Below are 23,895 nucleotides of genomic sequence, written 5' to 3'. Positions count from 1 at the left end.
TTAAAATGATACATTGTGTGAGTCCCTTACCTCCTGTAAGGAGCTTGTTTGCTAGTGAGCAGGATTGTGCAAACTTTGTAGGACTTCACCAGATGATACAGTATTGTGATGTAGCGATATAATGCAATATTCCACAGAGTTCAGTGACAAATTTAAATGACAAGTTTCACAGTGCATCCGGAAAGTATTCACAGCTTTTTCCACATTATTCTAAAATTGAATAAGTTAATTTTGTCCTGAAAATTCTACAGACAATACCCCATAATGACAACGTGAAACGTTTTGTGAAAATGAATTGAAGATAAAAAAAAAAAACTAAGGGATCACATGTACGTAAGTATTCACAGCCTGTACTCAATACTTTGTTGATACACCTTGGGCAGAAATTACAGCCTCAAGTCTTTTTGAATGCCATGCCAAAAACTTGGCAGACCTTTCTTTTGGCAGTTTCGCCCGTTCCTCTTTGCAGCACCTCTCAAGCTCCATCAGGTTGGGTGAGAGGCAGATGGTCAGGATAGAGGGAAAGATGAATGCAGCAATGTTCAGAGAAATCCCAAATGAAGATGGTCAGGATAGCCGGAAAGATGAATGCAGCAATGTGCAGAGATATCCTGGATGAAGATGTTTTAGGATAGAGGGAAAAATGAATGCAGCAATTTACAGAGACATCCCGGATGAAGAAGGTCAGGATAGACGGAGAGATGAATGCAGAAATGTGCAGGGACATCTTGGATGAAGATGGTCAGGATAGAGGGAAAGATGAATGCAGCAATGTGCAGAGACATCCTGGATGAAGATGGTTTAGGATAGAGGGAAAGATGAATGCAGCAATTTACAGAGACATCCCGGATGAAGATGGTCAGGATAGACGGAAAGATGAATGCAGCAATTTGCAGAGACATCCTGGATGAAGATGGTTTAGGATAGAGGGAAAGATGAATGCAGCAATTTACAGAGACATCCCGGATGAAGATGGTCACGATAGACGGAAATATGAATGCAGCAATGTGCAGAGAAATCCCGGATGAAGATGGTCAGGATAAATAAATAAATGATAAATAGGTTGTACTTGTATAGCGCTTTTCTACCTTCAAGGTACTCAAAGCGCTTTGACACTACTTCCACATTTACCCATTCACACACACATTCACACACTGATGGAGGGAGCTGCCATGCAAGGCGCCAACCAGCACCCATCAGGAGCAAGGGTGAAGTGTCTTGCTCAGGACACAACGGACGTGACGAGGTTGGTACTAGGTGGGAATTGAACCAGGGACGCTCGGGTTGCGCACGGCCACTCTCCCCACTGCGCCACGCCGTCCCTAGAGGATAGAGGGAAAGATGAATGCAGCAATGTGCAGAGACATCCCGGGTGAAGTTGGTCAGGATAGAGGAAAAGATGAATGCAGCAATGTGCAGAGACATCCTGGGTGAAGTTGGTCAGGATAGAGGAAAAGATGAATGCAGGAATGTGCAGAGACATCCTGGGTGAAGTTGGTCAGGATAGAGGAAAAGATGAATACAGGAATGTGCAGAGACATCCTGGTTGAAGTTGGTCAGGATAGAGGGAAAGATAAATGCAGCAATGTGCAGAGACATCCCGGGTCTAAATGGTCAGGATAGACGGAAAGCTGAATGTAGCAACGTATTTTGAAAATTCATACAAATTATGCATTTACGTAGTTTACTGCGATTAAAATGCAGACGTGATTAATCAGATTTTTTATGAATGTAATCATTTTAAAGCATTAATTATAATCTTTATACCAAATCATACAAAAGCCAAAACCAGTGAAGTTGTCACTGCTAAATAAAAAGAGAATACAACAAATCATTTTCAACTTATATTCAATTTAATAGACTGCAAAGACAAGATATTTCATCTTCACACTGACACATTTTCTTAATTTTTCCAAATTCATTTTGAATTTGATGCCTGCAACATGTTTCATAAAAAGCTGGCACAAGTGGCAAAAGAGAGTGAGAAAGTTGAGGAATGCTCATCAAAGACTTATTTGGAACATCCCACAGGTGAACCGGCTAATTGGGAACAGGTGTGTGCCATGATTGGCTATAAAAGCAGCTTCTGTGAAATGCTCACTCATTCACAAATAAGGACGGGGCGAGGGTCACCACTTTGTCAACAAATCCCAGAGCAAATTGTTTAAGAACAACATTTCTCAAGCAGCTATTGGAAGGAATTTAGGGATTTCACTATCTACTCTCCGTAATATCATCAAAAGGTTCAGAGAATCTGGAGAAATCACTGCACGTAACATTGAAGGCCTGCGACATCAGTGTGTAAATGCTATCACCACATGAGCTCAGGAACACTTCTACGCTCTGTAATATCATCAAAAGGTTCAGAAAATCTGGAGAAATCACTGCACGTAAGCCATGATATTACTCACCTTGGATCCCTCAGGCAGTACTGCACCAAAAAGCGACATCAGTGTGTAAAGGATATCACCACATGGACTCAAGAATACTTCATAAAACCACTGTCAGTAACTACAGTCGGTCCTTACATCTGTAAGTGCAAGTTAAAACTCTACTATGCAAAACGAAAGCCATTTATCAACAACACCCAGAAACGCTTCGCTGGGCCTGAGCTCACCTAAGATGGACTGATGCAAAGTGGAAAAGTGTTGTGTGGTCTGACGAGTCCACATTTCAAATTGTTTTTGGAAACTGTGAACGTCGTGTCCTCCGGACCAAAGAGGAAAGGAACCATGCGGATTGTTCTAGGGTGAACGTGTAAAAGCCAGCATATGTGATGGTATGGGGGTGTATTAGTGGCCAAGGCATGGGTAACTTACACAACTGTGAAGGCACCATTAGTGCTGAAAGGTACATACAGCTTTTGGAGCAACATATGTTGCCATCCAAGCAACGTTATTATGGACGCCCCTGCTTATTTCAGCAAGACAATGCCAAACGAGTGTGGGTACTAGACTGTGTGGTGCAATATGAAGGCTAAAATATGAGGCAGGAGACTGTTGAACAACTTAAAGGGGAACATTATCACAATTTCAGAAGGGTTAAAACCAATAAAAATCAGTTCCCTGTGGCTTATTCTTATTTTTCAAAGTTTTTTTCAAAATTTTACCTATCATGGAATATCCCGAAAAAAGGCTTTAAAGTGCCTGATTTTCGCTATCTGCAAATCCACCCGTCCTTTTTCCTGTGACGTCACTGCGTGATGCCAATACAAACAAACATGGCGGATAGCACAGCAAGATATAGCGACATTAGCTCGGATTCAGACTCGGATTTCAGCGGCTTAAGCGATTCAACAAATTACGCATGTATTGAAACGGATGGTTGGAGTGTGGAGGCAGATAGCGAAAACGAAATTGAAGAAGAAACTGAAGCTATTGAGCCATATCACTACAGACAGCGGCAACAAGGACGAATTCGGCGATCGCCTTCTAACCAACGATTGCATCTTTTGACCACTGGAGCAACTTAAATCATTCGATTGGTATGTGTTTGTTTGGCATTAAATGTGGATGGAGGGAAAGGCTGGATGCAAAAATAGCTACAAATGAGGCATAATGATGCAATACGTACATACAGCTAGCCTAAATAGCATGTTAGCATCGATTAGCTGGCAGTCATGCCGTGACCAAATATGTCTGATTAGCACAGAAGTCAATAACGTCAACAAAACTCACCTTTGTAAATTTGTTTACTTTATCGTTAGAAATGCATCTGCTTTGAGTTTTGCAGGATATCCAAACATCTCTGTGCCATTTCTGTCGTAGCATCGCTATCGTCGGTAAAATGTGCAGAACAAACGAGGGACTTTCGCATCTTTTGCCACTGGTGCTACTTGAAACCGTCGATTGGTATGTGTTTGTTTGGCATTAAATGTGGGTGGAGGGGAAGGCTGGATGCAAATATAACTACAAATGAGGCATAATGATGCAATATGTACATACAGCTAGCCTAAATAGCATGTTAGCATCAATTAGCATGCCATGACCATTGAAAGCAGCGTTGGTCAGGTCCGCCTTTGGCCGCTGCCAAGCCCTGGTCTAAGTCAGACCTACATAAAGGTCTTTGTTTCATGTCTGGACGACATTCCTGACAGAAGTTACAAGCAGTTTTGTCTGGGTTTTTTCCTAGGGGGCGCTGGAGCGCAATTTTGACTTTTGGGGTTTGTTTTTTTATTAGATGGACATTTTCGCCAGTCCTGATGTGTGTGTAAAATTTGGTGAGTTTTGAAGCATGTTAAGGGGGTCAAATTACAGATCGGCGTTTCTGGGTGTTGTTGATAATATGTCTGATTCAAGTGAGTCAACTTGAATTTGTCCCCGATCGTGTTGTTACATCCTCCGACAACGCACCGACGAGACATAATGTCTCCAAGGTACTGGAAAACGGTCCAAAAAACGGAAAATAACAGAGCTGATTTGACTTGGTGCGTGTAATGTGTTTGAGAAAATGGCGGTTTGCTTCCTGTTGTGTCGTCACGGGTGAAAGGTCATCGCTCAGACAGCGAACAATTGAAAGGCGTTTCAATCCCCAAATTCACCCTTTTAGAGTTGGGAAATCGGTTAAAAAAACATATGGTCTTTTTTCTGCACCATCAATCAATCATCAATCAATCAATCAATCAATCAATGTTTATTTATATAGCCCCAAATCACAAATGTCTCAAAGGACTGCACAAATCATTACGACTACAACATCCTCGGAAGAACCCACAAAAGGGCAAGGAAAACTCACACCCAGTGGGCAGGGAGAATTCACATCCAGTGGGACGCCAGTGACAATGCTGACTATGAGAAACCTTGGAGAGGACCTCAGATGTGGGCAACCCCCCCCCCCTCAAGGTATATATTGACACTTACATAGGTCTGTTGATAATGTTCCCCTTTAAGCTGTAAATCAAGCAAGAATGGGAAAGAATTCCACTTCAAAAATGTGTCTCCTCAGTTCCCAAACCTTTACTGAGTGTTGTTAAAAGGAAAGGCCATGTAACACACTGGTAAAAATGCCACTGTGACAACTTTTATGCAATGTGTTGCTGACATTAAATTCTAAGTTCATGATTATTTGCGGGGGGGGAAATTACGTTTCTCAGTATGAAGATGAAATATCTTGTCTTTGCAGTCTATTCAATTGAATATAAGTTGAAAAGGATTTGTTGTATTCTCTTTTTATTTAGCATTTACACAAGGTGACAACGTCACTGCTTTTGGGCTTTGTAGTACCAAAACTTTTAATTTATTTGTTTGGAATTTTTCAACATTTTCTTGCATTTTTCAGTGAATAATTTGTAATTTCTTTTTTTTTTTCTTGCCCAGTTTGATCAAGGGAATGAAATTCAACTGCAAGTACTGAAGTATTTAAAGTATTTAAAGTATTTGAAGTATTTATTTATCAGTAGAAGCATTTAAGTCTCACCTTAAAACTCATCTGTATACTCTAGCCTTTAAATAGACTCCATTTTTAGACCAGTTGATCTGCCGTTTCTTTTCTTTTTCTCATATGTCCCACTCTCCCTTGTGGAGGGGGTCCGGTCCGATCCGGTGGCCATGTACTGCTTGCCTGTGTATCGGCTGGGGACATCTCTGCGCTGCTGATCCGCCTCCGCTTGGGATGGTTTCCTGCTGGCTCCACTGTGAACGGGACTCTCGCTGCTGTGCTGGATCCGCTTTGGACTGGACTCTCGCGACTGTGTTGGATCCATTATGGATTGAACTTTCACAGTATCATGTTAGACCCGCTCGACATCCATTGCTTTCCTCCTCTCCAAGGTTCTCATAGTCATCATTGTCACCGACGTCCCACTGGGTGTGAGTTTTCCTTGCCCTTATGTGGGCCTACCGAGGATGTCGTGGTGGTTTGTGCAGCCCTTTGAGACACTAGTGATTTAGGGCTATATAAGTAAACATTGATTGATTGATTGAAGTATTGTTCCATCGAGACAGCTTCCGTCCCGAATCCACTTCACAACGCCACTTCCTCTTCTTCTACACTCGCCGCTAAAAGGAGCTTGTCAGGCGTTTGCTTTATGTCAAATCTGGAAAGATTTTCCACCAACTGTCCCATTTTTCCAAGCTCGTCTTACATAAGAGTCCCTTCAATGAGGACATAATGGTGGAAGGAGACAGGTTGACAGTAAAGAAGATCTGGGAGCAAAGAAAGGTAGAAAACCAGAAGAGAAAGTGGCTGTCAAAGAAAAGGTTGGAGAAGGGAGGGCGGCACACCCTAAAAATAGAATGATTTTCATTCCAATAAAAGCACAGCATGTCCAATCAGGAGGAGACAGGAAACAGGAGTTGTTGCTCTCGATTAAAAAAACAGAACATAATTGGTTTGAACTAACTAATCAACTAATTAACTAAGCAGCATTTCTCCCCCAGCTCAGAGGTCAAAAGTCCAGTCACTTATGTGGTCTGCATCACAATCTTCGAGTGTTTCCTTCAAGATCCGCACTGCTTCACTTCTCCACATTCAAACAACATCCCTTTTCACTCTGACGGCAAGCAGAGGTGTCAAAGTGGTTTTCACTGAGGGCCACATCGCACTCATGTCTGGCCCCAGAGGGCCGCTTCCAACGGTGAATGCTATTATTACCCCTTTTATTCTCCTTAAAAGACCTAATCTCGATCCTGACCTCATGGTAAACTACCGACCGGTGTCTCACCTTCCCTTTATTTCGAAAATCCTCTAAAAAAAATTGTTGCAGAGCAGCTAAATGAACACTTAGCGTCTAACAATCACTGTGAAATCTTTCAATCCGGTTTCAGGGCAAATCACTCTACGGAGACAGCCCTCGGAAAAATGACTAATGATCTATTGCAGGGGTGTCAAACTCAAATACAGAGTGGGCCAAAATTTAAAACTGAACGAAGCCGCGGGCCGAGGTTGAACAAATGAACCTTTTAATAGGGACCCAAACAAGTTTTGCATTGAATATTGACCAAGCAAGGCTTATATAACTTTATAGTGACATGCAAAATCGAGTTTAAAATGATAATAATTAAAAAAATATCAATGGCATATCAAATAAAATAAAAATACAAATTGAATGCCTCTTTTCGGCGGCGGGTTTGGGTTGGGGCGGGGTTTGGTGGTATATTGTAGCGTCCCGGAAGAGTTAGTGATGCAAGGGGTTCTGGGGTTTTTTTTCGGTTCTGTTTATGTTGTGTTTATGTTGTGTTACGGTGCGGATGTTCTCCCAAAATGTGTTTGTCATTCTTGTTTGCTTTGGGTTCACTGTGTGGCGTGTATTTGTAACAGTGTTAAAGTTGTTTATACGGCCACCCTCAGTGTGACCTGTATGGCTGTTGACCAAGTATGCCTTGCATACACTTGTGTGTGTGTATGAGCCGCATATAATACGTGGGTGGGCCGGCACGCTGTTTGTATGGAGGAAAAGCGGACATGGCGACATGTAGAGAACGTCAAAGGCAGTGCTTTTACGGCCCGCCCCCAATATTATTGTCCGGGTGGAAATCGGGAGAGGCACTGAACTTTGGGAGTCTCCCGGGAAAATCGGGAGGGTTGACGAGTATGAGTATTAGTGGTGAATGCGGTGTTACAGCGGAGGGCCAGCTCTAATGTTAATTTGATATTGCCTCAAGGGCCAAATGAAATTACGCCGCGGGCCAAATCCAGAGTTTGACACCCATGATCTATTGCTAACGATGGATTCTGATGCGTCATCTATATTGATGCTCCTCGCTGCTTTCGATACCGTCGATCATAATATTTTATTAGAGCGTGTCAAAACACGAATTAGTATGTCAGACTTAGCCCTGTCTTGGTTTAAGTCTTATCTTACTGACAGGATGCAGTGCGTTTCCCATAACAATGTGACCTCGGACTATGTTAAGGTAACGTGTGGAGTTCCCCAGGGTTCAGTCCTTGGCCCTGCACTCTTCAGCATCTACATGCTGCCGCTAGGTGACATCATACGCAAATACGGTGTTAGCTTTCACTGTTATGCTGATGACACCCAACTCTACTTGCCCCTAAAGCTGACCAACACGCCGGATTGTAGTCAGCTGGAGGCGTGTCTTAAAGGGGAACATTATCACCAAACCTATGCAAGCGTCAATATATACCTTGATGTTGCAGAAAAAAGACCATGTATTTTTTTCACCGATTTCCGAACTCTAAATGGGTGAATTTTGGCCAATTAAACGCCTTTCTGTTTATCTGTCTTTTAGCAATGACGTCAGAACGTGACGTCACCGAGGTAACACACCCGCCATTTTCATTTTCACATTACAAACACCGGGTCTCAGCTCTGTTATTTTCCGTTTTTTCGACTATTTTTTGGAACCTTGGAGACATCATGCCTCGTCGGAGGGTGTAACAACACTAACAGGGAGGGATTCAAGTTGCACCACTGGCAAGAAATCTGCCGCCAGACCCCCATTGAATGTACCAGAGTGTCTCCACATTTGACCGGCGATGCTAAGACAGACATGGCACAGAGATGTATGGATAACCTGCAGATGCATTTGCAACCATTAAGTCAACGAAATCACAAAGGTGAGTTTTGTTGATGTTGTTGACTTATGTGCTAATCAGACATATTTGGTCACGGCATGACTGCCAGCTAATCGACGCGAACATGCTACGCTAATCGATGCTAACATGCTTTTTACGCTAGCTGTATGTACATTTGAAACTAGATACCCACATTTAATGCGAAACAAACACTTACCAATCGACGGATTTAAGTTGCTCCGGTGTCTCAAGATGCAAAAGTCCTGATCGTTTGGTCCGCACATTTTACCGGCGATGCTAATAAGGCAGCCATGCTATGGGCCACTTCATTAGGTACACCCATGCTATGGCCGAATAGCGTCAATAGCTATTCGCTCAATAGCTTCAATTTCTTCTTCAATTTCGTTTTCGCTATCTGCCTCCATACTCCGACCATCTGTTTCAATACATACGTAATCTGTTGAATCGCTTAAGCCGCTGAAATCCGAGTCTGAATCCCAGCTAATGTCGCTATATCTTGCTGTGGTAACCGCCATGTTGTTTGTATTGGCAGCCCTGTATGACGTCACAGGGAAATGGACGGGTGGATATAGCGATGGTTGAAAATCAGGCACTTTGAAGCAGTTTTTCCGGATATTCCGGTAGGTGTAAAATTTTGAAAAAAACTTTGAAAAATAAAACAAGCCACTGGGAACTGATTTTTATTGTTTTTAACCCTTTTGAAATTGTGATAATGTTCCCCTTTAATGAAATTAAACAATGGATGTCCGCTAACTTTTTGCAATTAAATGCCAAGAAAACGAAAATGCTGATTATCGGCCCTGCTAGACACCGACCTCTATTTAATAATACAACTTTAACATTTGACAACCAAACAAATAAACAAGGCGACTCGGTTAGGAATCTGGGTATTATCTTCCACCCAACTCTCTCCTTTGAGTCACACATTTCTTTCATCTCCGTAATATCGCTAAAATTCGCTCCATTTTGTCCACTAGCGACGCTGAGATCATTATCCATGCGTGTGTTATGTCTCGTCTCCATTACTCTAACTGGAACTGTTGCCCACATATGCGTTCCTCTCCAAAGTTTCTCATAGTCACTGTCACCGACGTCCCACCGGGGTGAGTTTTTCCTTGCCCGTATGTGGGCTCCGTACCTTGGATGTTGTTGTGGCTTGTGCAGCCCTTTGAGACACTTGTGATTTAGGTTTATATGAATAAACATTGATCGATTGATCAGCTACAATCGGGCGGAAGGCGGGGTACACCCTGGAATGTCGATTGTAGCTGAGATAGGCACCAGCGCCCCCCGCGACCCCAAAGGGAATAAGCGGTAGGAAATGGATGGATGGATGATTGATTGATATTCACTGCTTTTGGGCTTTGTACACTATTTCAGGTTTTAATGAACCTATTTCAGACTATGGATTTTCAAGACTATCGATCTAAGGATGTGAGAAGTACTTGAGATCAAAGATCAAAGGGATTTTAAAAATGTTCTTTGAATTTTTAGGGGCTTTTTAAGAAGTTGGTGAGCTCGGGATTCAACATCCGTAGTGGTCTTCACTACTTTGTTGTAACTGAGAGAGGACAATGCAGTTTTATTGGGACCGGTCGCACTTCTGGTTCTTTAGTAGCCGAGAAGCCTGCGTATTTAAAGAGTGAGTAGTAGAAGCTGCTCATGAGCACGCTGGCGCTCCATCGCAGTGAGTCAGTGTGACCTGCAGCGCATGAATGTCGGGCAGGAGTGTGCACGGAAGCCAAGATGCCTTCCAGGCTTCCTGTCAGGAAAAAAAACGTGAAATTATTCAGGGAGGAGAGGAAGTTGTCCGATTTAACGTCAGTCGGACTTCAATCAAACCGCGCGGATTTGTGGCTCATTTTTTGCTTCCTCTTTTCGTATTGTAGTCGCTGTCTCGCCATGTTTGAATTATGCTTCTTCACACTTTTTATGATGTACTCAGTCTTTAATCACCGCCACCTGGCAGCCCTGCTTTTATTTAGCACAGGAAGTTTGTTGCTGGTAAAACAATTTGGAAAAAATATCAACCAAATGTTTTTTTTAATGATGTGTGTGCTTTGATTGAGGTGCATCCTCAAATCACTACAGAGTCCTCCCTTTTGTATTCTGCTAACATACCAATGTATCCACGGCAACACCACCTCCTACCTCAAGGACCTAGTTTCCCCTCAACCTCCTACCCGCAACCGCCGCTCCTTAAACACCAACTTCCTCAAACACCTACCTCCTCAAACACTAACCTCCTCAAACACCAACCTCCTCAAACACCAACCTCCTCAAACACCAAACTCCTCAAACACCAACCTCCTCAAACATCAACTTCCTCAAACACCAACCTCCTCAAACACTAACCTCCTCAAACATCAACTTCCTCAAACACCAACCTCCTCAAACACTAACCTCCTCAAACACCAACTTCCTCAAACACCAACCTCCTCAAACACTAACCTCCTCAAACACCAACTTCCTCAAACACCTACCTCCTCAAAACCCAACCTCCTCAAACACCAACCTCCTCAAACACCAACTTCCTCAAACACAACCTCCTCAAACACCAACTTCCTCAACAACCAACCTCCTCAGACACCAACCTCCTCAAACACCAACCTCCTCAAACCCCATCCTCCTCAACAACCAACCTCCTCAGACACCAACCTCCTCAAACCCCAACCTCCTCAAACCCCATCCTCCTCAACAACCAACCTCCTCAGACACCAACCTCCTCAAACACCTACCTCCTCAAACCCCAACCTCCTCAAAACCCAACCTCCTCAAACACCAACTTCCTCAAATACTTACCTCCTCAAACCCCAAGCTCCTCAAACACCAACCTCCTCAAACACCAACCTCCTCAAACACCAATCTCCTCAAACACCAACCTCCTCAAACACGAACTTCCTCAAACACTAACCTCCTCAAACACCAACTTCCTCAAACACCTAACTCCACAAACACCAACTTCCTCAAACACCAACCTCCTCAAACACCAACCTCCTCAAACACTAACCTCCTCAAACACCAACCTCCTCAAACACCAACCTCTTCAAACACTAACCTCCTCAAACACCAACCTCTTCAAACACCAACCTCCTCAAACACTAACTTCCTCAAACACCAACCTCTTCAAACACCAACCTTCTCAAACCCCGACCTCCTCAAACACCAACCTCCTCAAACACATACCTCCTCAAACACCAACCTTCTCAAACACCAACCTCCTCAAACACCAACCTCCTCAAACACCAACCTCCTCAAACACTAACTTCCTCAAACACCAACTTCCTCAAACACCTACCTCCTCAAACCCCGACCTCCTCAAACACCAACCTCCTCAAACACCAACCTCCTCAAACACTAACCTCCTCAAACACCAACCTCCTCAAACACCAACCTCTTCAAACACTAACCTCCTCAAACACCAACATCCTCAAACACCTACCTCCTCAAACACCAACATCCTCAAACACCAACATCCTCAAACGCCTACCTCCTCAAACACCAACCTCCTCAAACACCAACCTCCTCAAACACCTACCTCCTCAAACACCAACTTCCTCAAACACCAATCTCCTCAAACACCAACCTCCTCAAACACGAACTTCCTCAAACACTAACCTCCTCAAACACCAACCTCCTCAAACACCAACCTCCTCAAACACCAACCTCCTCAAACACCAACCTCCTCAAACACCAACCTTCTCAAACACTAACCTCCTCAAACACCAACCTCCTCAAACACTAACCTCCTCAAACACCAACCTCCTCAAACACTAACCTCCTCAAACACCAACCTCCTCAAACACCTACCTCCTCAAACCCCGACCTCCTCAAACACCAACCTCCTCAAACACCAACCTTCTCAAACACCAACCTCCTCAAACACCAACCTCCTCAAACACCAACCTCCTCAAACACCAACCTCCTCAAACACCAACCTCCTCAAACACCAACCTCCTCAAACACCAACCTCCTCAAACACCAACCTCCTCAAACACCAACCTCCTCAAACACCAACCTCCTCAAACACCAACCTCCTCAATCACCAACCTTCTCAAACACTAACCTCCTCAAACACCAACCTCCTCAACCACCAACCTTCTCAAACACCAACATCCTGAAACACAAACCTCCTCAAACACCAACATCCTCAAACACCAACTTCCTCAAACACCTACCTCCTCAAACCCCGACCTCCTCAAACACCTACCTCCTCAAACACCTACCTCCTCAAACACCTACCTCCTCAAACACCTACCTCCTCAAACCCCAACCTCCTCAAACACCAACTTCCTCAAACACCAACCTCCTCAAACACCAACCTCCTCAAACACTAACCTCCTCAAACACTAACCTTCTCAAACACTAACCTCCTCAAACACCAACCTCCTCAAACACCTACCTCCTCAAACACCTACCTCCTCAAACACCAACCTCCTCAAACACCAACCTCCTCAAACACCTACCTCCTCAAACACCAACCTCCTCAAACACCAACCTCCTCAAACACCAACCTCCTCAAACACCAACCCCCTCAAATACCAACCTCCTCAAACACCAACCTCCTCAAACACCAACCTCCTCAAACACCTACCTCCTCAAACACCAACCTCCTCAAACACCAACCTCCTCAAACACCAACCTCCTCAAACACCAACCTCCTCAAACACCAACCTCCTCAATCACCAACCTTCTCAAACACTAACCTCCTCAAACACCAACCTCCTCAACCACCAACCTTCTCAAACACCAACATCCTGAAACACAAACCTCCTCAAACACCAACATCCTCAAACACCAACTTCCTCAAACACCTACCTCCTCAAACCCCGACCTCCTCAAACACCTACCTCCTCAAACACCTACCTCCTCAAACACCTACCTCCTCAAACACCTACCTCCTCAAACACCTACCTCCTCAAACCCCAACCTCCTCAAACACCAACTTCCTCAAACACCTACCTCCTCAAACACCAACATCCTCAAACACCAACCTCCTCAAACACCAACCTTCTCAAACACTAACCTCCTCAAACACCAACCTCCTCAAACACCAACCTCCTCAAACACCTACCTCCTCAAACACCAACTTCCTCAAACACCAATCTCCTCAAACACCAACCTCCTCAAACACGAACTTCCTCAAACACTAACCTCCTCAAACACCAACCTCCTCAAACACCAACCTCCTCAAACACCAACCTCCTCAAACACCAACCTCCTCAAACACCAACCTCCTCAAACACCAACCTCCTCAAACACCAACCTCCTCAAACACCAACCTCCTCAAACACCAACCTCCTCAAACACCTACCTCCTCAAACACCAACCTCCTCAAACACCTACCTCCTCAAACACCAACCTCCTCAAACACCAACCTCCTCAAACACCAACCTCCTCAAACACCAACCTCCTGAAACACAAACCTCTTCAAACACCAACATCCTCAAACACCGACCTTCTCAAACACCAAATTCCTCAAACACCAACCTCCTCAAACACTAACTTCTTCAAACACCAACCTCCTCAAACACCAAATTCCTCAAACACCAACCTCCTCAAACACCAAATTCCTCAAACACCAACCTCCTCAAACACCAACCTCCTCAACACCAACCTCCTCAAACACCAACCTCCTCAAACACCAACTTCCTCAAACACCAACCTCCTCAAACACCAAACTCCTCAAAGCGATTGTCATGTCTTTTTGATCATTTCTTGTTTGGCTATGAACTGTTGACCTTTGGACTCTTTAAGTTCCTGTTTTTCACTCCCTGTTTTGTCACCCTGACTACCAATCAGTTCACCTGTCCTCACGACTCACGCACCTGATTCATTTTTACCGATGTGGTGATTGAAAACAGGTGCGTGAGTTCAAATGAATCAGGCGCGTAAATAAAAGCGCCCACAAAACGGTGCATCCTGAAGTCAGAAAGTGACTTAAAGATGATGTGTAAAACATCATCTATGACACATTTTGAGCAAAGAAGCAGCATTACATGTTCTGTAGACCACAAGGAGCATGTGGTAGCTATTATTGTGACAACAGTAGACAACAAATGTCTGCAAGCGTTGTTAATGACATTAATAATGCTGCCTATCATGTAAGATCATTATGACGGCTCACTGATTTAGTGGGTCACTAAAATGCGAGCCAGTGGTTGTTGTTGCTGGAAGTGGTTGATGGTACTTATTATGTATTAGTCCAGTAACTACCAGTATGGTTGCTCCATTTCAATCACGCCCAGAGTACAAGAAACACCCAAATGCATCTATGCTTTGACACTAAACACATGGATCAATGAAGGAAGCAGTCAAGGGCGTAGAATTGGGTAGGGACGCTAGGGACACGTCCCTACCAATATCCAGCCGCTACTGTGTAGTCACTATCAATACAAGCGCTGCCCGTAATGTTTAGTCAATGATTATGGCACAGAAAGGGTTAAATGTCGGTCTCTGCTAGAAGTCCCGCCTCTAACCTAAATATCGCTCCCTGATTGGTTGCCGCGTTCATGCTAACTTACGTGTGATTGGCTGTCCCCGTGGACGAGAGGCAGTGCAACTCGGTGTAAGTTGTAAGTTCTAACTTGTAAGTAAGTGTAAGTTCGGCATTTGTTGTTCCTGGCACACGCTAGCTAGATGGATTTTAATATCAGTGCTGTGATTGACATTGTGTTTGTGTCTGTTTGCGTGCGTGTGTGCCGTAGGTTTTGAAGGATGTCAATGAAAAGAAAACTGGATTTAAGAGACTTCTTTAGGAGTCAAACTGTAAGTTACTTCAAGGGTGTATAGAGGCTCAACAATATTGAATAATTCAACAACATATCATTCCAGTCACGCCCCTTAGAGTGCTATAATGAGCATATACCATGGACTGGAGTGATATGTTGCTTTTATAAAACGGTTACAAATAAAGGCATTATGAAATAGGAATACTCAATCAATTTAATGTAGTTTTATTCAACCAGAAATACATATTATCCAATAAAATAGCCTCACTGTGGAAAAAATAGTCCCACCTATCCAGACGTTAGCTCCAAATTAGCTCTGCATCTCGTCTTTTCCTCCGCTTTTTTTCAGGTGAAAGTCAATGCTCAGTCCCCCTCTACCATTGTTAACCCTCCCCGGAGGTGAAAGTTAACCTTAAACGTGTGAATTCAACTACTTTAACATCGTAAAAACATCAGCTGTCTTTCACTACGGACTGCAACAGTCCGTTGTCATGGATACATGACAACAACTTCCATTCACAGCAGTCATGCGTGCCTGAGGCGGAGTGATAGCCTGCGCTGTGATAAGGCTTTAGAATATTTAAACCACGGTTAACAGCCAATCAGATCGCCGGATTTCACCTTTCCGTTTTATTTTTGAAATAATTTTTTTAGTTTCATGTATTTGTGTGGAAGTGAGCAACGGTTTGAAAATACCAATGTGGTGGAAATAGAATAAACCCTCACTAGATGATCATGTGATTTTACAATGCTAAAATATAATTCATTAATCCATCCATCCATCCATTTTCTACCGCTTATTCCCTTTTGGGGTCGCGGGGGGCGCTGGCGCCTATCTCAGCTACAATCGGGCGGAAGGCGGGGTACACCCTGGACAAGTCGCCACCTCATCACAGGGCCAACACAGATAGACAGACAACATTCACACACTAGGGACCATTTAGTGTTGCCAATCAACCTATCCCCAGGTGCATGTCTTTGGAGGTGGGAGGGGCCTATCCCCAGGTGCATGTCTTTGGAAGTGGGAGGAAGCCGGAGTACCCGGAGGGAACCCACGCAGTCATGGGGAGAACATACAAACTCCACACAGAAAGATCCCGAGCCTGGATTTGAACCCAGGACTGCAGGACCTTCGTATTGTGGGGCAGACGCACTAACCCCTCTGCCACCGTGAAGCCCTAATAATTCATTAATATGAAGTAATATTCATATTTAGTAAAAGCCTTTTTGCTCAGGCAGTAACTGTACCATCAAGCTCTATGGTCATTGTCCTTAATGTACCTGTCATGCATCAACTATATTTTTGGCCAGCAGTTCATTTCTGTGACAGACCGGCGGAGGCATGTGTTTGGTTCTTTCCAATAGGAACCACCAGTGGACACTAATCTGCTTGTATTTGAGTATTAATGACAAATATATTTACAGTACAAAAGCAGCAATAGAAAGAAGTAGTTGAAGGGAAAAATTGTGAGTGATTTAAACACAGTACTCCCGGTAACAGTTCGAGATGCCACCTCAGTAGAAGCATTTAAGTCTCACCTTACAACTCATTTGTATACTCTAGCCTTTAAATAGACTCCCTTTTCAGACCAGTTGATCTGCCGTTTCTTTTCTTTTTCTCCTATGTCCCACTCTCCCTTGTGGAGGGGGTCCGGTCCGATCCGGTGGCCATGTACTGCTTGCCTGTGTATCGGCTGGGGACATCTCTGCGCTGCTGATCCGCCTCCTCTTGGGATGGTTTCCTGCTGGCTCCGCTGTGAACGGGACTCTCGCTGCTGTGTTGGATCCGCTTTGGACTGGACTCTCGCGACTGTGTTGGATCCATTATGGATTGATCTTTCACAGTATCATGTTAGACCTGCTCGACATCCATTGCTTTCCTCCTCTCCAAGGTTCTCATAGTCATCATTGTCACTGACGTCCCACTGGGTGTGAGTTTTCCTTGCCCTTATGTGGGCCTACCGAGGATGTCGTAGTGGTTTGTGCAGCCCTTTGAGACACTAGTGATTTAGGGCTATATAAGTAAACATTGATTGTTTGATTGAAGTTGGGGAAAAGATTATTACAGTTCATTTATGTTTATTTACAATGTTGTATTGCATGAATGTATTTCGGATGTTGTTGATGGACAGTAGGCTATGCTAATTGACAGTATGATGCACTGTTGCACTACAGCCCTACACTAAAGAGTAAAGATGAGAACTTAAGTCTCACCTTAAAACTCATCTGTATACTCTAGCCTTTAAATAGACCTCCTTTTTAGACCAGTTGATCTGCCGCTTCTTTTCTTTCTCCTATGTCCCCCCCCTCCCTTGTGGAGGGGGTCCGGTCCGATGACCATGGATGAAGTTCTGGCTGTCCAGAGTCGAGACCCAGGATGGACCGCTCGCCTGTATCGGTTGGGGACATCTCTACGCTGCTGATCCGCCTCCGCTTGAGATGGTTTCCTGTGGACGGGACTCTCGCTGCTGTCTTGGATCCGCTTTGAACTGAACTCTCGCGGCTGTGTTGGAGCCACTATGGATTGAACTTTCACAGTATCATGTTAGACCCGCTCGACATCCATTGCTTTCGGTCCCCTAGAGGGGGGGGTTGCCCACATCTGAGGTCCTCTCCAAAGTTTCTCATAGTCAGCATTGTCACTGGCGTCCCACTGGATGTGAATTCTCCCTGCCCACTGGGTGTGAGTTTTCCTTGCCCTTTTGTGGGTTCTTCCGAGGATGTTGTAGTCGTAATGATTTGTGCAGTCCTTTGAGACATTTGTGATTTGGGGCTATATAAATAAACATTGATTGATTGATTGATTGATACAGTATTTGTAGTGGAGTCTCCAGGTTCTCATAATGTTCTACGAGTTGAGTCTCCAGGTTCTCATCATGTCTTAAAAGTTAAGTGTCCATGTCCTCATTATATTCTTGTAGTTTGGTCTCCAGGTCCTCATTATATTTTTGTAGTTGAGGCTCCAGGTTCTCATAATGTTCTACTAGTTGAGGCTCCAGGTTCTCATCATGTCTTACAAGTTAAGTCTCCTTGTCCTCATTATATTCTTGTAGTTTGGTCTCCAGGTTCTCATAATGTTCTACTAGTTGAGGTTCCAGGTTCTCATCATGTTTTACTAGTTGGTTCTCCAGGTTGTCATTATGTCCTAATAGTTGGGTCTCCATGTTCTATACAGTATTTGTAGTTGAGTCTCCAGGTTCTCATATTGTTCTACGAGTTGAGTCTCCAGGTTCTCATCATGTCTTACATGTTGATTCACATCATGTTCTAAGAGTTGTGCCCCCAGGTTCTCATGTTTTAGTAGTAGAGTCCTTGTCCTCATTATGTTCTGGTGGTTGAGTCTCCAGGTTCTCATCAAGTCCTAGTAGCTGAGTCTACATGTTCTCATCATATCTTGCCAGTTGGTTCCCATTATGTTCTAATAGTTGAGTCTCCAGATTCTAATGTTTAAATAGTTGAGTCTCCTTGTCGTCATTATGTTCTAGTGTTTGATGTTCCAGGTTCTCATCATGTCTCAGCAGTTGCTTCTCATCATGTTCCAATAGTTGAGTCTCCAGGTTGTCATCATGTTTTAGTAGTTGAGTCTCCATTATGTTCTAGCAGTGGAGTCTCTAGGTACTCAACATATCTTACCTGTTGATTCTCCAGGTCCTCATAATGTTCTGGCGGTTGAGTCTCTAGGTTATCATGTTCTCATGTCTTTTCAGTTGGTTTGCACCATGTCCTAACAGCTGAGTCTCTATGTTCTCATCATGTCTTACCAGTTGGTTCTCATCGTGTTCTAATAGTTGGGTTTCCAGATCCTCATTGTGTTCTTGTAGTTGAGTCTCCATGTTCTCATAATGTTCTACTAGTTGGGTATCCAAGCTGTCATCATGTCTTACCAGTTGGTTATTCAGGTTCTCCATGTCTTACTAGTTAAATCTCCAGGTCCTCATTATGGTCAAGCAGTTGAGTCTTTAGGTTCTAATAATGTTCTACGAGTTGAGTCCCCAGGTTCTCATCATGTTTTACAAGTTGGTTTTCCAGGTTGTCATTGTGTCCTAATAGTTGGGTCTCCATGTTCTATACAGTATTTGTAGTTGAGTCTCCAGGTTCTCATTATATTCTTGTAGTTGAGTCTCCAGGTTCTCATATTGTTCTACTAGTTGAGGCTCCAGGTTCTCATCATGTTTTACTAGTTGGTTCTCCAGGTTGTCATTGTGTCCTAATAGTTGGGTCTCCATGTTCTATACAGTATTTGTAGTTGAGTCTCCAGGTTCTCATATTGTTCTACGAGTTGAGTCTCCAGGTTCTCATCATGTCTTACATGTTGATTCACATCATGTTCTAAGAGTTGTGTCTCCAGGCTCTCATGTTTTAGTAGTAGAGTCCTTGTCCTCATTATGTTCTGGTGGTTGAGTCTCCAGGTTCTCATCAAGTCCTAGTAGCTGAGTCTACATGTTCTCATCATATCTTGCCAGTTGGTTCCCATTATGTTCTAATAGTTGAGTCTCCAGATTCTAATGTTTAAATAGTTGAGTCTCCTTGTTGTCATTATGTTCTAGTGTTTGATGTTCCAGGTTCTCATCATGTCTCAGCAGTTGCTTCTCATCATGTTCCAATAGTTGAGTCTCCAGGTTGTCATCATGTTTTAGTAGTTGAGTCTCCATTATGTTCTAGCAGTTGAGTCTCTAGGCACTCAACATATCTTACCTGTTGATTCTCCAGGTCCTCATAATGTTCTAGCGGTTGAGTCTCTAGGTTATCATGTTCTCATGTCTTTTCAGTTGGTTTGCACCATGTCCTAACAGCTGAGTCTCTATGTTCTCATCATGTCTTACCAGTTGGTTCTCATCGTGTTCTAATAGTTGGGTTTCCAGATCCTCATTGTGTTCTTGTAGTTGAGTCTCCATGTTCTCATAATGTTCTACTAGTTGGGTAGCCAAGCTGTCATCATGTCTTACCAGTTGGTTATTCAGGTTCTCCGTGTCTTACTAGTTAAATCTCCAGGTCCTCATTATGGTCAAGTAGTTGAGTCTTTAGGTTCTCATAATGTTCTACGAGTTGAGTCCCCAGGTTCTCATCATGTTTTACAAGTTGGTTTTCCAGGTTGTCATTGTGTCCTAATAGTTGGGTCTCCATGTTCTATACAGTATTTGTAGTTGAGTCTCCAGGTTCTCATTATATTCTTGTAGTTGAGTCTCAAGGTTCTCATAATGTTCTACTAGTTGAGGCTCCAGATTCTCATCATGTTTTACTAGTTGGTTCTCCAGGTTGTCATTATGTCCTAATAGTTGGGTCTCTATGTTCTATACAGTATTTGTAGTTGAGTCTCCAGGTTCTCATTATATTCTTGTAGTTGAGTCTCCAGGTTCTCATAATGTTCTACTAGTTGAGGCTCCAGGTTCTCATCATGTTTTACTAGTTGGTTCTCCAGGTTGTCATTATGTCCTAATAGTTGGGTCTCCATGTTCTATACAGTATTTGTAGTTGAGTCTCCAGGTTCTCATATTGTTCTACGAGTTGAGTCTCCAGGTTCTCATCATGTCTTACATGTTGATTCACATCGTGTTCTAAGAGTTGTGCCCCCAGGTTCTCATGTTTTAGTAGTAGAGTCCTTGTCCTCATTATGTTCTGGTGGTTGAGTCTCCAGGTTCTCATCAAGTCCTAGTAGCTGAGTCTACACGTTCTCATCATATCTTACCAGTTGGTTCCCATTATGTTCTAATAGTTGAGTCTCCAGATTCTAATGTTTAAATAGTTGAGTCTCCTTGTTGTCATTATGTTCTAGTGTTTGATGTTCCAGGTTCTCATCATGTCTCAGCAGTTGCTTCTCATCATGTTCCAATAGTTGAGTCTCCAGGTTGTCATCATGTTTTAGTAGTTGAGTCTCCATTATGTTCTAGCAGTTGAGTTTCTAGGCACTCAACATATCTTACCTGTTGATTCTCCAGGTCCTCATAATGTTCTAGCGGTTGAGTCTCTAGGTTATCATGTTCTCATGTCTTATCAGTTGGTTTTGCACCATGTCCTAACAGCTGAGTCTCTATGTTCTCATCATGTCTTACCAGTTGGTTCTCATCGTGTTCTAATAGTTGGGTTTCCAGATCCTCATTGTGTTCTTGTAGTTGAGTCTCCATGTTCTCATAATGTTCTACTATTTGGGTATCCAAGCTGTCATCATGTCTTACCAGTTGGTTATTCAGGTTCTCCGTGTCTTACTAGTTAAATCTACAGGTCCTCATTATGGTCAAGTAGTTGAGTCTTTAGGTTCTAATAATGTTCTACGAGTTGAGTCCCCAGGTTCTCATCATGTTTTACAAGTTGGTTTTCCAGGTTGTCATTGTGTCCTAATAGTTGGGTCTCCATGTTCTATACAGTATTTGTAGTTGAGTCTCCAGGTTCTCATAATGTTCTACTAGTTGAGGCTCCAGGTTTTCATCATGTCTTACTAGTTGGTTTTCCAGGCTGTCATTGTGTCCTAATAGGTGGGTCTCCATGTTCTATACAGTATTTGTAGTTGAGTCTCCAGGTTCTCATATTGTTCTACGAGTTGAGTCTCCAGGTTCTCATCATGTCTTACATGTTGATTCACATCATGTTCTAAGAGTTGTGCCCCCAGGTTCTCATGTTTTAGTAGTAGAGTCCTTGTCCTCATTATGTTCTGGTGGTTGAGTCTCCAGGTTCTCATCAAGTCCTAGTAGCTGAGTCTACATGTTCTCATCATATCTTACCAGTTGGTTCCCATTATGTTCTAATAGTTGAGTCTCCAGATTCTAATGTTTAAATAGTTGAGTCTCCTTGTTGTCATTATGTTCTAGTGTTTGATGTTCCAGGTTCTCATCATGTCTCAGCAGTTGCTTCTCATCATGTTCCAATAGTTGAGTCTCCAGGTTGTCATCATGTTTTAGTAGTTGAGTCTCCATTATGTTCTAGCAGTTGAGTCTCTAGGCACTCAACATATCTTACCTGTTGATTCTCCAGGTCCTCATTATGTTCTGGCGGTTGAGTCTCTAGGTTATCATGTTCTCATGTCTTATCAGTTGGTTTTGCACCATGTCCTAACAGCTGAGTCTCTATGTTCTCATCATGTGTTACCAGTTGGTTCTCATCGTGTTCTAATAGTTGGGTTTCCAGATCCTCATTGTGTTCTTGTAGTTGAGTCTCCATGTTCTCATAATGTTCTACTAGTTGGGTATCCAAGCTGTCATCATGTCTTACCAGTTGGTTATTCAGGTTCTCCGTGTCTTACTAGTTAAATCTCCAGGTCCTCATTATGGTCAAGTAGTTGAGTCTTTAGGTTCTAATAATGTTCTACGAGTTGAGTCCCCAGGTTCTCATCATGTTTTACAAGTTGGTTTTCCAGGTTGTCATTGTGTCCTAATAGTTGGGTCTCCATGTTCTATACAGTATTTGTAGTTGAGTCTCCAGGTTCTCATTATATTCTTGTAGTTGAGTCTCCAGGTTCTCATAATGTTCTACTAGTTGAGGCTCCAGGTTCTCATCATGTTTTACTAGTTGGTTCTCCAGGTTGTCATTATGTCCTAATAGTTGGGTCTCTATGTTCTATACAGTGTTTGTAGTTGAGTCTCCAGGTTCTCATATTGTTCTACGAGTTGAGTCTCCAGGTTCTCATAATGTTTTACTAGTTGGGTCTCCAGGTTGTCATTATGTCCTAATAGTTGGGTCTCCATGTTCTATACAGTATTTGTAGTTGAGTCTCCAGGTTCTCATATTGTTCTACGAGTTGAGTCTCCAGGTTCTCATCATGTCTTACATGTTGATTCACATCATGTTCTAAGAGTTGTGCCCCCAGGTTCTCATGTTTTAGTAGTAGAGTCCTTGTCCTCATTATGTTCTGGTGGTTGAGTCTCCAGGTTCTCATCAAGTCCTAGTAGCTGAGTCTACATGTTCTCATCATATCTTGCCAGTTGGTTCCCATTATGTTCTAATAGTTGAGTCTCCAGATTCTAATGTTTAAATAGTTGAGTCTCCTTGTCGTCATTATGTTCTAGTGTTTGATGTTCCAGGTTCTCATCATGTCTCAGCAGTTGCTTCTCATCATGTTCCAATAGTTGAGTCTCCAGGTTGTCATCATGTTTTAGTAGTTGAGTCTCCATTATGTTCTAGCAGTTGAGTCTCTAGGCACTCAACATATCTTACCTGTTGATTCTCCAGGTCCTCATAATGTTCTAGCGGTTGAGTCTCTAGGTTATCATGTTCTCATGTCTTATCAGTTGGTTTGCACCATGTCCTAACAGCTGAGTCTCTATGTTCTCATCATGTCTTACCAGTTGGTTCTCATCGTGTTCTAATTGTTGGGTTTCCAGATCCTCATTGTGTTATTGTAGTTGAGTCTCCATGTTCTCATAATGTTCTACTATTTGGGTATCCAAGCTGTCATCATGTCTTACCAGTTGGTTATTCAGGTTCTCCGTGTCTTACTAGTTAAATCTCCAGGTCCTCATTATGGTCAAGTAGTTGAGTCTTTAGGTTCTAATAATGTTCTACGAGTTGAGTCCCCAGGTTCTCATCATGTTTTACAAGTTGGTTTTCCAGGTTGTCATTGTGTCCTAATAGTTGGGTCTCCATGTTCTATACAGTATTTGTAGTTGAGTCTCCAGGTTCTCATTATATTCTTGTAGTTGAGTCTCCAGGTTCTCATAATGTTCTACTAGTTGAGGCT

General features: G+C 43.2%; 1 protein-coding gene across 3 annotated transcripts in view; it reads right to left on the bottom strand.

Moving 5' to 3' along the window:
• Positions 1–23,895, bottom strand: part of LOC133568849 (vasoactive intestinal polypeptide receptor 1-like) — a 115,195-nt gene that overhangs the window by 40,150 nt on the left and 51,150 nt on the right. The window lies entirely within an intron of this gene.

The sequence above is a fragment of the Nerophis ophidion genome, linkage group LG14 (assembly GCF_033978795.1).
Source record: "Nerophis ophidion isolate RoL-2023_Sa linkage group LG14, RoL_Noph_v1.0, whole genome shotgun sequence".
Taxonomy (NCBI): domain Eukaryota; kingdom Metazoa; phylum Chordata; class Actinopteri; order Syngnathiformes; family Syngnathidae; genus Nerophis; species Nerophis ophidion.
The sequence above is the reverse complement of the archived record's forward strand: the minus strand, read 5'-3'. Positions and strand labels throughout refer to the sequence as shown.